Source organism: Grampus griseus (genome assembly GCF_964374135.1).
Source record: "Grampus griseus genome assembly, chromosome: 1".
Taxonomy (NCBI): Eukaryota; Metazoa; Chordata; class Mammalia; order Artiodactyla; family Delphinidae; genus Grampus; species Grampus griseus.
The window spans coordinates 78649556-78665753 of record NC_139017.1 but is presented as its reverse complement, the minus strand read 5'-3'; the positions used below and the strand labels follow the sequence as shown (position 1 = coordinate 78665753).

The 16198-nt window shown below is 40.5% G+C and overlaps 1 protein-coding gene across 1 annotated transcript in view; it reads right to left on the bottom strand.

The window, feature by feature from the left end:
* TBX15 (T-box transcription factor 15) overlaps nucleotides 1–16198 on the bottom strand; it is a 101790-nt gene that overhangs the window by 66174 nt on the left and 19418 nt on the right. The window lies entirely within an intron of this gene.

Here is a 16198-nt window from a genome sequence, read left to right as displayed (position 1 = left end):
TATACGCAGACATCCTAGCTGGGAGCGCTGCATGATTTAATAGGTTCTTACTCAGCACAGCCTTCAGGTTCCACCAGACCTACCCATACCAGTAAGACAGCAGAATCCTAAGCACCTCCTAGGTTGGAGGAATTACAGGATACCAAGCTTCAGGCTTCATCAGGCTCAAGAGTAAGGCCCAAGAAGGGAGTATGAAGAATGTACGCCATCTTTCCAGAAGCCATCTTCACAGGCAATGTAGAAGTCACCTACATTTTAGGGTTGCCAGGAAGGCTTCTCTTGCTCTAAGTTTGCCTATAGCTCAATACTGGAGATCATCTAGGCCATGGTTTTATTTTTATTTAAAAGAAATTTTTCAGTATATAGGAGCCTCCTTCTTTTAAAAGGCCAGCTGCATTTTAAATAAGGAAGAATATGTTAAAATATATATATGTATGTATATAAAAATATATATATACACATATATCTATATATAGATATATGTGTATGTGTGTGTGTGTGTATATATATATATATATATATATATATATATATATACACACATATATTTTTTCCTTAGGAAAAGTGAGGTCTGGAACTGCTATGGTGATTTTGCTTCTGCAAGGGAAAATTTAGAGCCACTCCAGGGCCACAATGTTAAGCTAACACAGCAAAGGCTTTATATTTACAAGAGTCAACAAATTTCATCATTCTGTCTCCTATCACACATATCCCAAAGCAATCAGGGTTTTTCAGAAAACCAATCAATCAATGAATAATTCATGCAATGGGGGCACAGGCAATGGGGGATGCCAAAAAGTATAATGCAGAGCCCTGCCCCCAGAGCATTTACAGCCAGAGTGTAGACAGTATAGAAATATAAAATTGTTGGGTCAGAAAAAAAACCCTGTCATGCTTTTCTGCTAGGTAATATTCTTTCTGCGAGCGTCTGGAAACACAGCTCACAGAATAAGTTCACAGAAAGGAAGAGCTTCCTGCTCTAGGACAATCATGGAGTGAAAAAAAGGCAGAGAATCACATAGGTCATGCTCTCCTGCTTCAACTCCATGATCCTGTTCTAGGCTCCAAGGAATGCTTGTGTATGGAAATTTAGTGAGCCCCGAGGCTTAGTGACAGCAGCCCACTCTTCCCCATGTATGTCCTATTGAGATTTATAACCCCTGTGTAAAAGGTCACCTATAAAAGATCTCATCTTTCCAGGCAAGGTCAATGTGCAGAGTCCATCCTAGGTCTGTAAAGACCTCCTGTCCTGATGGCTGTGAGCTGTAGAATCTTGTCTGCCTTCTCCATCCTCATCCATAACCTCCTCTCAGAATTGGTACAGACTTACTGTTGGTACCCGTATAACACAGTGATGATTTATATACCTTAATGCAGTACTGGCCATGGCTTAGTATATGCTCTTCTTGTCCACCCTTTAAGAATATAAACTTCTTGGGAGGAGGAACCATGTTTTATGCTCTACAGAATCTATAAGGACTAGCAAAGAACCAACCACCACTAGACAAAAGCATATTAGTTAACTGAGGGGTTTATTGCAGTTCTCAACAAATATTCAAATAAATCAATTACCTAAACAAAAATTATACATCAATGCACCTGTGTGAATCACACCCAGGCTTGAAATGGTGAACCAAAGCAGATTCAAAGAAGACTAACTGATGACACCTTCTCACAGGAAATACTGATGACGTCACATAAAGAATATGCTGCATAGCACAGTGAACACAACAAATAACATCAAGTTGACTTTCCACATGGAATCAAAACTCCATCCTCAGTTAGAATAATCTCCTCAAAAATGAAAATAGTTAATGAACTAAAATTCAATCATATTATTCTAGGGCTTGGGCAGAAAACGTACAAGTCAAGCCCAGAACATCTTGTTTCATCAGAAAGTAAGAAAGCGCTCAAAGAATACTGGGAACATGTCAAAGCACACAGGAGCTAATTGGAAAGGACTTCCTCTGGCCAAGTCAGGAGTGATTGGAGTATCAAAGTGAATAATAATAACAGATTATAATCCATTAAATAAAATAGGAACTAAAGAGCCCAGAAGTTCATTTAAATCAAGTTAATTAATTAACCAACTAACTAATATAAAAGAAAAGCTCTTCCTTAGAGTAAAAGGTCAACTAATAAATATAGAAGGAATGATGGAGACAAAAACGTCATTATCAATAGACTTCCAGTTCCCATGCCAGCATGTAAGGAGCTTAGAAGTCATCACTCCACTTTAACAACAAGTAAAAACCTGAACAAACTGAAAAATCAACTACTCTTCTTAGATATGTCAGAGAAATGAGGTCACAAGGCAAGTCCCTCTCCCAAATCAAAGAGACAGAGAGGGGGATACTTAGAATCACAACTTACCGTAGCAGAAACCCATGAGCACAAACCTCTGCAGGAACTGGTGCCAGGGTAGGAAAACCTAAACCGTAATTGACCAACTGCTGGAGGCAACTCCAGGGAGACCCAGTTATAGGGGGAATCCCACACTTTTGTGAGTTTTACCTCTAGGAGATCTTTTTAGTGAATATCAGAGAAAAATACCTTCATACTTCCATCATGGAGAGGGAAAAGGGAACCATTTTGAAATACACCAGAGCATTCTCTTCTCAACAAGACCTCCCCTAAGAAACTATTTGCCAGAGCATAACATACCTGGGGGAAGGAAATTACCCAACTTCAGCACCCCTCTATCCATCCTGTACCACTCAAGGGGAAGGAAGGAGGAAACTGAGAATCACTGGTGAAGTTTACAGTCCAGGACACAGGCTCACCTGTGCACTAATTATAGAACTATAGAACACTTTCTCTCCCTTCCACACCTTACCACCACACCACTAAAAGCCTATTTACTACAGTTCCTTTCACACAGTACAACATGTCCAGATTTCAACCAAAAATTACAAGGCATACTAAAAGGCAAAAAATACAGATTGAAGAGACTGAACAGCAGCAGAATCAGAGTCAGATGGCAGGGATGTTGGAATTATCAGACCAGGAATTTAAAACAACTATGATTACTAATGGAATTTAAAACAACTATGATTAGCAATGGCTCTAATGGAAAAAGTAGACAACATGCAATAATAGATGGATAATGTAAGCAGAGAGATGGAAATTCTAAGAAAGAGTCAAAAAGAAATGCTACAGATTAAAAATACTATAACAAAAATGGAAAATGGTTGTAATGAGCTCATTGGTATACTGGAGAAGGGTGGGGAAAGAATCTCTGAGATTGGAGATATAGAAATAGTAACTTCCAAAACTAAAAATTAAAGAGAAAAAGACTGAAAAAAACCAGAACAGAATATCCAAGAACTCTGGGACAACTATAAAAGGTGTAACATACACATAATGAGAATACCAAAAAAAAAAAAAAAAGGGTGATAGGAATGGAAGCAATATATGAAGCAATAATAACTCAGAATTTCCCCCAAATTAATGTCAGACACCAAGCTACAGATCCAGGAAGCTGAGAAAACACCAAAGAAGATAAATAAAAGAACAAAACAAACAAACAAAAAACTACCTGGGCACATCATATTCCAACTTCAGAAAATCAAAGATAAAGAAAAAAATCTTGAAAGAAGCCAGAGGGGAAAAAAACACATTACCTAAAGAGGAACAAAAATAAGAATTACTTCTGACCTTTTCTCAGAAACCATGCAAGAAAGTGGAGAGTGGAGTGAAATATTTAAAGAGTTGAGAGAAAAAAACAACCAACCCAGAGGTTTGAACCATCCAAAATTCTCCTTCAAAAGTGAAGGAAAGATAAAGACTTTCTCAGGTAAAAGTTGAGGAAACTTACTGCCAGTAGACCTGCCTTGTAAGAAATGTTGAAAAAAGTTCTTCACAGAGAAGAAAAATGATACAGGTCAGAAACCCGAGTCTACATAAAGGAAGGAAGAGCATCAAAGAATAAGTGAAGGTAAACTAAAAACTTTTATTTTCTTATTAGTTGATATAACAGAATAATGCTTATATATTTCTTTATGCTTATGTGTGTATATACATATTTGCATGTATATGCTTATTTATGTATGCTTATGTGTATATACATATGTGCAAAAGCATATATATATATATATATATATGCAGACATACAAATAATATACTTATGTATAAGTGAAATGAATGACAGCAATGATTCAAGAATGGGAGGGAATAACCTATATGGGAAAAGAATCTGAAAAAGAATATATATATTCATATATATATTCATATATATTCATATATATATTCATATATATATATATGAATCACTGTGCTGTATACCTGAAACATGACATTGTAAATCAATAGTACTTCAATTAAAAAATGAAGAATGGAAGGGAAGAATTAGGAATATTTGGTTATTATAGGAAATTATAAGGGAATTCCCTGGTGGTCCAGTGGTTAGGAATCAGCACTTTCACTGCAGGGGCCCAGGTTCAATCCCTGGCTGGGGAACTAAGATCCCACATGCCACGCAGTGTGGTCAAATTTAAAAAAAAAAAAAGAAAGAAATTATTACTCACACTACCCATGAAAATACACTTGGATTAGTTGTAAATGTATATTACAAACTCTAGAGCAACCACTAAAAAAAGTATTAAAAAAAAGAGTATAATTGATATTCTAAGAAAAGAGTGAAAGTGGAATCATATAAAATGCTCAATTAAAACCACAAAAGGCAGAAAAGTCAAAAGAAAGCAGAAGTAGCTATTAAGTTCAAACACAGCAGATTTCAGAGCAGGAAAATTATCAGCGATAAAGAGGGTAATTACATAATAATAAAGGGGTCAATACTCCAAGAAATCATAACACTATTTCATGTGCATGTGCCTAACAACAGAGCATCAAACGACATGAGACAAAAACTGACAGAACTACAAGGAGAAATAGGTGAATCTACTATTATGGTTGGAGACTTCAAATACCACTCTGTCAGAAACAGACAGATCCAGCAGGTAGAAAAATCAGTAAGGACATAGTTGAACTCAACGACACCATCAATCAACTTGATATAATTGACATCTATAGACTACTTCAGCTAACAACAGCAGAATACACATTTTTCCCAAGTTCACATGGAACAGTCACCAAGATAGACCGCATTCTGGGCCATAAAACACACCTTGATGAGTTTAAAAGAACAGAAATAATACAATATCTGCTTTCAGACCACAGTGGAACTAAACTAGAAATCAATAACAGAATGATAGCTAGAACATCCCATAATACTTGGAGATTAAGCAACACACTTATAAATAATGCATAGGTCAAAGAAGAAATATCAAGAGAAATTTTAAAATATTTTGAACGAAATAAAATGGAACAAAATCATCAATGTATGCTAAAACAAATGGGTGAAAGTTTGATCAGGAACAAGATACATAGTCTCAAAATATCTCTTCATAAATTATTTATTGATTTGAAAGTAGAACAAACTAACTTTACAGTGGAGAGAAATGGTTGACACCATCTTAACCAAGTGATCAGAGTTAACATCACCAAGATGGACTTATTGTGGTAATCATTTCACATTAAATGCATATATCAAATCATCAGATTGTACACCTTAAACTTATACAATGTTATACATTGATTATATCTTAATAATACTGGTCACAAAAAGACTGGGGGGAAATGCAGTTAGGTGATATCTTCTTTAAAAAAAAGTTAACATCACTAAAATTGGGAGAAACCAATATCATGTGCTCTTGATATGGTGGTGTACTTAGGACACACGTCTGTGGTATTCCTGCCAAAAAAATGTATAACCTGAATCTAAACATGAGGAAACATCAGACAAGCCCAAAATAGCTGGCGTATAAAATAACTGGCCTGTGCATTTCAAAAAATAACAAGGTCGAGAAAGATGGAGAAAGGCTGAGGAAACTGTGCTGCAGATTAAATGAGATTAAAGGAATTGGACAGTCAAATGCAATGCATGATCTTGGATTAGATCTTGAGTTGGCAAAAAAGAATATCTGTAATGAACATTAGGACAAATAACGAAAATTAAAAGACTTGATTATATAACAGATTGTATCAGTGAACGAGGTCTCCAATTTATTAACAAATGGTTCAGAAAACAATTATATAAATGTGTGTGTATGTATACACACACAGACAGAAGCAAATGAAACAAAGTATACAATTAGTGAAACTGAATAAAAAGTATACAGACAGAAGTTCCTTGCACAGTTCCTATAACTTTTCTGTAAATTTAATATTATATCAAAACAAAAAGTTTAAAAAATGATTAATTTTAGGAAAATTTCAAAATTTTTTTGAAAAAAGTCACCTTAATATCAGATAGCTGAAGAGACATTTGTAGTCTTTAAAATTAGCTTAAATCTGCTGACACACCAAAATTGCAGAAGTCACCACAAAAGTTTGCCTAACAAAGCTGAACATTCAGAATGGGTTCTCTGGTTCCTGCCTACCTCCATTTATAGGAGAAATGTAAAAATTAGACTTGATTGTGGAATACTATATTTAATTAATTGCAGTGTTGGATGAAATGCAAAGTACTGTGAAACAATGAAAATAATTAAATGTTGAAAATGCAACCATACACTTGACAATAATCAAGGAAGAAATAGGAAATGAAGAATTTGGTCAGCACTGGACAATCCAATGAGTGATCAGACCCTGACCCTTTGGCTCAGGGTGATGCCTTGGCCCAATGCCCCCACCCCAGAACCAAGAGTAGGGGTTTCCCTAAGGCAGGGCCAGGACTGAAAATTTTAAGGAAGCACCAAAAAATTCAGCTATCAAGATAAACGATATTTTAATGCAATTTTTTTATGGGGACCATTTTTGAAGTCTTTATTGAATTTGTTACAATATTGTAACAAATATCTTTTATGTTTTGGTTTTTTGGCCACAAGGCATACAGGATCTTAGCTCCCCAACCAGGGATTGAACCTGTACTCCCTGCACTGGAAGGCCAAGTCTTAACCACTGGAAAACCAGGGAATGAACAAAATATCAAAATATTAAATAGAGACAGTGGTATGAACTGAATGTTTGTGTCCCTGCCAAAATTCGTATGTTAAAGCTCTAACCCCAACGAGGTCTTTGGGAGGTAATTAGGGTTACATGAGGTCATGAGAATGGGGCCCTCATAATGGGATTAGTGCCCTTATAAGAAGAGACACTAGACCACTCTCACTCTCCCTCTCTCTCTCTTCCACGTCAAAACACAGTGAGAAGGCAGTCATCTGTAAGCCAGGAAAAGAGCCCTCACCAGAAACCAACCCTGCTGGACCTTGATCTGGCACTTCTCAGCCTCCAGAACTGTGAGAAATAAATTTCTGTCATTTAAGCCAGCAGTCCCCAACCTTTTAGCACCAGGGACTGGTTTTGTGGAAGACAATTTTTCCATGGACGGGGCGGGGGTGGTGGAGTGGTGGTGGGAGTTCAGGCGGTAATGCGAGCGATGGGGAGCGGCAGATGAAGCTTTGCTCACTTGCCCGCCACTCACCTCCTGCTGTGGGGCCTGATTCCTAACAGGCAGTGGACCAGTACTGGTCTGCAGCCTGGGGTTTGGGGACCCCTGATTTAACCACCCAGTCTATGATATTTTGTTATAGCAGCCCAAGCAAACTAATGCAAATAAGATCAGTACTACCAACTTTTCCTTTTGCCTCAGGCTCCAATATCACTCTAATATTTTGATATTTAGTTCACTATGGATTTTTTTTCACCTTAACTTTGATTTTTTAAATATTGCACTAAAGTATTATCTTGATTAGTGTAGTAAGCTTTTTCTCTCCCTAGTCCTAGCCCCACGATAGGAAACACAGTCTAGGACTTAACTCTGCTCCCACAATATCCTCATATATCGCCACCAGCCCACCCTCCCACAGCAAAGTAGCCAAATACCCATGGTTCCAGCCCATATTTTACCAATATCTTGCCTTCTTAGGCAATGTTGAGGTGCTGATCAATTCCCTAACAACTCTACTTGGCCAGCCCTGCCTCTTCTGTTTTCCAATGACCTAGCTCCAAACAAGGAAAATATTAAACAGATGTCTCACCCTAGGAAAGGCAAAGACAGAGATTAGGACAGTAAGTGAGATGTCAAAGGATCAGTAGAAGACCATGTTTAGTGTTTCAGTATTATAAATACTATTTAACAGAGAATCAAACTCAGAGAAAAGAAGCGTTACCAATCGTCAAAGAGTATAACATCTTTCATTATGTGTATACATATAATGGGAAATTAAATGCAAGTTCTGGTAACTTTCCTTGAGGGAGAAGGTAGGAAGAAAGCAGAAAAGGGAGGTGGAATAGAGGAAGGAACGTCAACAATTAAGTGCCTAGAGAAAGGCGAATACCATATAATATCACTTACATGTGGAATCTAAAATATGACACAAATGAACATATCTATGAAACAGAAACAGACGCAGGGACATAGAGAACAGACTTGTGGTTGCCAAGGGGGTTTGGGGTGGGGGAGTGAAGTATTGGAAGTTTGCGATTAGCAGATGCAAACTCTTACATATTGGGTGGATAAACAATAAGGTCCTACTGTAGGCACAGGGAACTATATTCAATATCCTGTGATAAACCATAATGGAAAAGAATATGAAAAAGAATATATATATGTATAAATGAGTCACTCTGCTGTACAGCAGAAATTAACACAACATTGTAAATCAACTATACTTTAATAAAATAAAATTTAAAAACCATTAAGTGCCTGATCTGCACTAGGGTCTGTGCTAGGTGCTTCCCAATTACCTCACTGAATCCTCCCAATTCTGAATGCTGGGCTGTGAGGGATACACTCTGCCCCTATGCCAGAAAGCTTTCAGGCAAGTAAGAGTATGTATTTATAGACATCTGCGAAAGAGACCATCGTCTCTCCCTGCTGGAAGGCAGAAAGCTGTGGTCTGCCAGGTGTGCAAGGCTTCTGTATCTGAATGTTAAATGTATGAGGTGTCTCGGGCTGGTGCCTGAGCCATGATGGTCCTGGTTATTGCCAGTACCTGACCTCTGTCAGCACTGCAGGGGCTCCAGTCTGTGGAGCACAGTCTGCCAAGCTGTGCTGAGCCCTCCCTGGAGTTACCGCTGCTACAGCACCTGTTTCATTACTATTATCTTTTACCCATCTCCCCAAATCACCTTAACACTCTGAGCAGTAGCAAAATATAGAGATTTGTTCTTCAGTGCCAGTCCTACTTCAGTCTCCTAATTCATTACTACCAAATAGAGAGCTACCCACAGACCAAATGAGAAAGAGATGAAATCTGACTTCCAAACCAGAGTACGCATAAATACCTGCCATAAATTCAACACATCCAAAAACACTCTGATGAAAACTTGAGTTAGGGGCTTCCCTGGTGGCGCAGTGGTTGAGAGTCCGCCTGCCGATGCAGGGGCCATGAGTTCGTGCCCTGGTCCGGGAAGATCCCACATGCCGCGGAGCGGCTGGGCCCATGAGCCATCGCTGCTGAGCCTGTGCGTCCGGAGCCTGTGCTCCGCAACGGGAGAGGCCACAACAGTGAGAGGCCCGCGTACCACACACACACACACACACACACAAAAACTTGAGTTAGGAGTCAATTTCTCCTCCTTGTTCAGACACCTGGAATATATTGCCTTTGGCTAAGCAGAGAGGCATGTTTCCTATGGCTTCCCAGAGAGGAAGCCCTTGGGGAAGACCAGATTCTCTGCAGCCCTCCTGCACACCAAGAAAAGACCCAGCAACTCAGAGACTGGCAAGACAACCATAGTCCTGTAGGCTAGCTGAAGAGACCCTGAAGCAAGTCAAAACTTGAAGAGACAAAGAAAAACCAAGAAGAAGGCAAAGCGAGGGAGAGGAATGTCTGGCAGGAGCTGGTGGGTTTGAATGAGGCAAGATGGGGACCCCTGAGCTATTTTTGCCTCTGCTTTTGGCGGCTTCTCCTGCTTGCTGTGTTTATGGGCCTGACGTGACTTTCCACCCAAGCACACTTGCTAGGCTTGCATTGGAAAACTTGCCACCTTCCACACAGCTCAGGTTTCATCTGATTCATACCAGCAAGCTCTAGTTTCAAAAGCCCGATGCGTGTTTTTGCAACTGGATGGAAACAGTGATGCAAATCAGACCCAGAGAACACCTGCAGCTCTTCACCACACTGGTAACTTCGTCCTTGCCACCAGCTCCCCCATCTTCGGGGTAACTGACTCGGTGGCCCGATTCAATGCCCAACCTTCTCAAGGCATTGTTGTCCACAGCTGCCAACTTCCCAGGACCCCAGAAGAAGGCGCCGGTCCCCCTAAGCACCAGAGTTTACACAACAAGGTAGGGTGACCAGGAGGCCAGATTGGAGGTTGAAAGGAAGGGCTTCTGGCATACAGGCCAGGGCCGGAGGCACAGGGCTGTAATTTATAGGACATGACACAGCCTCCCGAGCAGACTAGTGTGTGAACCGGCAGAGTTTCCCTCAGGATCAGGCCTTCGTGTTCCAAAGCTGAGCCGGTGTGAGGAAGTAGGGACAAGGGGCCACTGTGACTCAGTCATACCAAATTTTAGCTACTCATTGCTTGGAAGGGAGGAGGGAAGGCAGAAACCAAGACCTGGTCAACACAGAAGTGGCTGAGGTGAAATTTCATCATCCTGGGCTTGGCCCAACCCATCCTCTTGGGGTGAGGGAGGAAAGATTTGTTACTGCTGCTGTCATGGACACTGGGCAGCCACAGCCAGAGACCCGCAGGAAGCAGTAGGAGGAGAGGCTGAGAACAGACGAAGGGGAGTGGCTGTGGTACTGGACTATGAGTTCAGCAGGAGAGGGGTGACCACACAGGAACTGGGAATTCATGCAAGGTCTTCCTTCATCCAGGCCCTGCTTCTGGGAAACCTGGTGGGAACCAGGAAACTAAAAATTGCTTCCTGGCTCCTTCCCAACCCAGGCTAGGTCAGGCATTCCTGCTCTGTGCTCTGTACACAGCACATAGGCTGTCAGAGCGCTCATCGCCCTGCATTACATTTGTCTGTTTACATATCTGTCTCTGGGGAGCAGGGACGGTATGTATCCATCTTTCTGCCTTCCAGCACCTAGTAGCCTATCTGCCTAGGTTAATGCTTGGTGAACGAGTGAATGAACTACTGCTGTGATTAAAGTGTGACTCGTTCCCTGTACTGAAACGGCGGGGGTGCTGCTGTGTTGCAGAGCCTTCTCTACGTGTCCAGGGCACTAGCTGGGATAAGGCAGCCGTCTCGGCTAGGGCAAAGGAGCATCACTTGGGGCTTTCTCGTCACTGTCATGTGACCTCACCTATCCTGACTAAATTCTGACCTCCCCATTCTTCTCTCTCCCCATTCCACACTTTATCATCTCATTTCCTACTATCACACAGCTCTTCCTAAGGCATAGCCCTGATGACAAAACATCTGCTGACATCAACTGATCACTAACTATGGATGCCTTTATGTAATTCTTATAACAGCCCTAAACAGATAAGGAAATTGAAGTCAAGAGGAATTAAGTAAGCTTGACTTGAGCAGTCAAGTTTTCAGAGCCAGTAAGGGACAAAAAAAAAAAAAAAAAAATCACAGTTCAAACCCACCTGAAACTTATAACCGCTATCCTCAAAATCTTGCAGGGGCTCTAAATAACTTACTCATTTATCCTTTTTGTCTCGATTTTAAAGTCCTTAGGGCAGAGACTATTCCTCACTCATCAACATGTTGTAAGTGTTCAATAAATAGTTGTTGAATTTAATTGAATGCACCATTTGTCTTAGGCCTCTTGTAAAAACAACCTGAAGAGCTTGTGCATGGGTCAAAGACGCAGAAGCCCTGGGACTGAACAAGCAGCGTGGATCATAACGCTCACAGCCATTCTTTGGAGAAAGGTGGGAATAGTCATGTAGGAAGCATCCTCTGGGTCCCCCTCCAGGCTTTTGCAGTGGTTCCAACTCTTTCTACTACAGGAAGAGATAAACACCCTTCATGTATTTCCTCTCACCCCCAACTGCAAGGAAAACAGTAACACTAATTAGTTGTAACAGGGTGTTCATTTCACACAGTTCTCAGCAGGTTGCCCTGCTGTTCTTTGAAATGGTCTGGAAACAGCCTTGATTTTAAACATCTGAAGATAATTGAACCAAAGTTGCACCCAGAAACCCTGAGTGACAGGCCTTTTATTCTCTCCCTCACTAACAAGAAATGTTTGCTGCCGTTTCTTATTGACTCAACACCTTGAAAGCCTCCGGCAGTGATGGCTTGCACCCCAGGATCCTAAAAGAATAAGTTAAAGTAACGATTGGTAATAAATGGAGGAGCAGGGACGCCTGAGCGATTAAACAAAACCCTATGCCTGTTTAAAGGGAAGAAGGAATTGCCCTACAGCCCCATAAACTTAAGGTCTGTACCTTGAAAAAATAGGGAAGTTGCGGGGAGAGCTGAAAAGAATTCATGACAAGATCAATTTGCAAACATTTTTCAAAGACAAGGATATTCGTTAGCAAATATGGAAACATTTTCTAATACATTGTTGGCAAGTGGGTGGGAAAATAGGCTGTCATGTCTTGTGGGTGGAAGTGTAAATTGCACAAACTTTTTTGGAACATCCATCAAAATTTTAAATGACATAACTTCAACTATACAACTCTACTTCTAGAATGTATTCTATAAATGCTATCACAAGAGTGCTCCCAAAGTAATCAAGGAGCTTTATTTATAGAAGCAAAAAACTGAAAACAACCTAAAGGTCCATTAAAATAGTTTGGATAAAAATTATGATAGATCCACACAATGGAATACTATGGGACTTTTAAAACAGTGGGAAGGGGGGGAACCTGTAAGTATGTCTATTTAACAATCTCCAGTATAACAGTTTGAAACTAACTTCATAAAGTCCAAAGTCCTGTGTATATTATGCCACATTCTATGTTTTAATTTTAAAGGTTTGTATATATACACAATTAAATATGTACATATAATGATTCATATACGTCATACCTATATGATGCAAAACAAAGTAGTAACAGTGACTGATCCTGGAATGATAACCTAGGAGACTAGGGATGGGAGATTCATTTTCACTTTATGCTTTTCAGTGATTACTTTCTATCCTATCTGAATTTTTTTAATATGTGCACAAATTATTTGGGTTTTTTAAATTTGTAAGCAAAAGAGAAGAATAAGTAACAACTGTCACAGCCTATTAAGGAACAGAATCTTGCAGGACAAGTATGATCCTCTAAGACACAGAGGTGGGCCTGGTACTTTAAGAGGACAAGTACAAAACCTACCTTGTGATTTTGAGGCCTTGATTCAGTCTGTCAAGGAAAACCTACAAACGTACTTGCCAAGCAGACATTGATTGAACAGGTATACAGGTAACCAGAGGCCCATCCCCAGAAGGAGGTACCTAATGATCACTGTCACTCAGCAGGAATTTAACAAATAGTACAGAGCAGGTGCTCCTGGGCCTACTGGGCAGCAGCTGAGGAAACGTACAGGTAGACATTCTGGGCCCAGAAACCCTGGCTCCTCAAGAAGAGTGAAGGAAACCGTCTACATCGCTACCACGTGCCTACAAGCCCAGCCCACGGACAGACCCCCGTAGAACCAGAGGAAAACCCACTGCACATTCAAAGGCCCCCAGATAGTAAAACAGTATTCTACCTGCCTCCAGCTCATCTTCCAACTCCGCACCCCATTTCCCAGGGTAAGGGAAGTGGGGGTACTGAGTCTGAGGGGAGGCTGTTAATGGGAAACCAACGGCTCCATCCCAGGGCTCTGCTCATACCTGGCTGTGATCTTGGGCAATTTGTCTTCATTCGTTTCCTCACCTCCAAAATAAGATGACTAGTAGCTCCCTTTTGTGTGGTTTTGAGAGAATCAAATGAGATTATCATGATTTTCCTGCTCTGAGAAAACAAACTACCATACAACTATAAAATATTAGCAATATTACCCTGGTGATCGGTTGCGTGAGAAGCCAGCAACTTGACTGAATTGTCTAGCCATTTGGTTTAGTCAAAACAGTCAATCAGACAAACAAAACCCAAAGTTAAGATCAGTTCATTAATTGCCACGCAGATATATTATTTTATTATTATTATATCATTATGTATTAGTGCAAGGCAGGGGTGGTGTGAGGACTGGAGACACAGAGATAAAGACAGATTCCTGACGTACAGGAAAGGCCAGGTCTAGTCAGGGGATATGTGAACAAATAACTGTACTCCAATATTGTCACTACCCTATTCTGTTAGAGGTACAGGAGAGGTGCCACTGGAGAAAAACAAAAGGATTTGTTTCTGTGATACTTACAGAATCAACCTCCAAATACTGACTCACCAAATACCAAGATATACAGACCAGTAACAATTGCTCACCAAATTACACATTTATTTGTTAAGGAATCTGCAAGTGATTCGTAGTAATTTTTGGTATCAGAATGTTAACCAACATATTTGTTTAATACTGTTTGGATTTAGTCAAGCCTCTCATTGAATAATTTCAAAACTAAAGGACAAAAAAAAATGACCCCATAATTGGTAGCCATTTCAGATTTCACAGTGGTAGGAACACTGGGTAAAAATTAAAGAAATGACCTGTAAGTAGCAGCACTATTAGGCAATATTTCAATCAAGATAACTTCAAATAATATCTTTACCACCATCGCGCTCAGGGCTATGTTCTCCAGATGCTTGACAGACATAGCTGTATTCCATCAAAACAGCAGTTCACCCACCAATTCAGTGGATCCCGTCCATCAGTTAAGTGAAGGAGAGGGACAAGTAGAAGATAAAATAGACAAAGCAGTTGTTTAAAGTCATGTAGACAAAAGAAATGGTTAACCAAATGTTTCACTTTCCAACATGTGTTATATTCAACTTGATGTTTCATTCAGGTCTAAATATCATTCTAAGAGTTGCAACTGTTGGGCAGAGCTCCCTGAGTTAACCTGCATAAAATTAAATTTAATTCTAATTTAATTCACTTCCAGAATGGTATTCTGTTGCCAATGTTAAAACCCTGAAGGAGTCTCCTTTTCCATGACCTCTATAAAATAACAAGTCGTAGTTGCCACAACCAGAAAAACATCCTGAGCCTCATTTGCCTAGGGAGCCTGTAATCAGATCTTACTTACTGCCCCACGTTATTTCAAGAGCCACCAGTCATTCTTATTAAAACAAAAAGTAATTTTCTGTCCTTGCTACAGTAATGAATGTTCTCGGTTATGACATTTATTTGGGTGCCGGCAGAACTAGTACAATTGCTTTTAAAATACAGGGTCCAGAGCACTCATTTAAGATGCCAAACATGCACTAACCAGTCCCTTGTCTCCTAGGCATTACCAATGAAAAGATAGCGGCAGAGAACACTAGTTTCCATACCTGTTGCCCATCCAAATCATCTGAGGACTTCTAAAACACAGACTTCACCCCCTCATCCCCATCCAGATCTTCTGAAAGGAGTATTTGGATTGGGGCCCTAGAATCTATCCCAGTAAAGTACCCTTCAGGTACATCGGACAGTCAGCCCTAGTGCAGAACCTTGTTTAGTGTGTGGTGTCATGAAAAGAACCAAGTAGGCGGGCTTCCCTGGTGGCGCAGTGGTTGAGAGTCTGCCTGCCGATGCAGGGGACACAGGTTCGTGCCCCGGTCTGGGAGGATCCCACATGCCGTGGAGCGGCTGGGCCCGTGAGCCATGGCTGCTGAGCCTGCGCGTCTGGAGCCTGTGCTCCGCAACAGGAGAGGCCGCAACAGTGAGAGGCCCACGTACCGCAAAAAAAAAAGAAAGAAATTCCCGAAAATAGACACTTTTATTTTCAGTTAGAAATACATTGGGGCTTCCCTGGTGGCACAGTGGTTAAGAATCCACCTCCCAGTGCAGGGGACGTGGGTTCGATCCCTGGTCAGGGAACTAGACCCCACATGCATGCCGCAACTAAGAGTTTGCATACCACAACTAAGGAGTCTGCCAGCTGCAACTAAGGAGCACATGTGCTGCAACTAAGGAGCCAGTGAGCCACAACAAAGGAGCTCACCTGCCGCAACTAAGACTCAGCACAACCAAAAATAAATAAATAAAATTTAAAAAAATAAGAAAGCAGTGCTGCATGTTTAAAAAAAAATCATGAAAAAAAACCAAAAAGAAATACACTGAATCTGTGAGCTTTGCAATGCAGAAGGTAAAATCCAAGTCATCAAGTATACAAAATGGGTCTATTTTCTTTTTTTTTTTTTT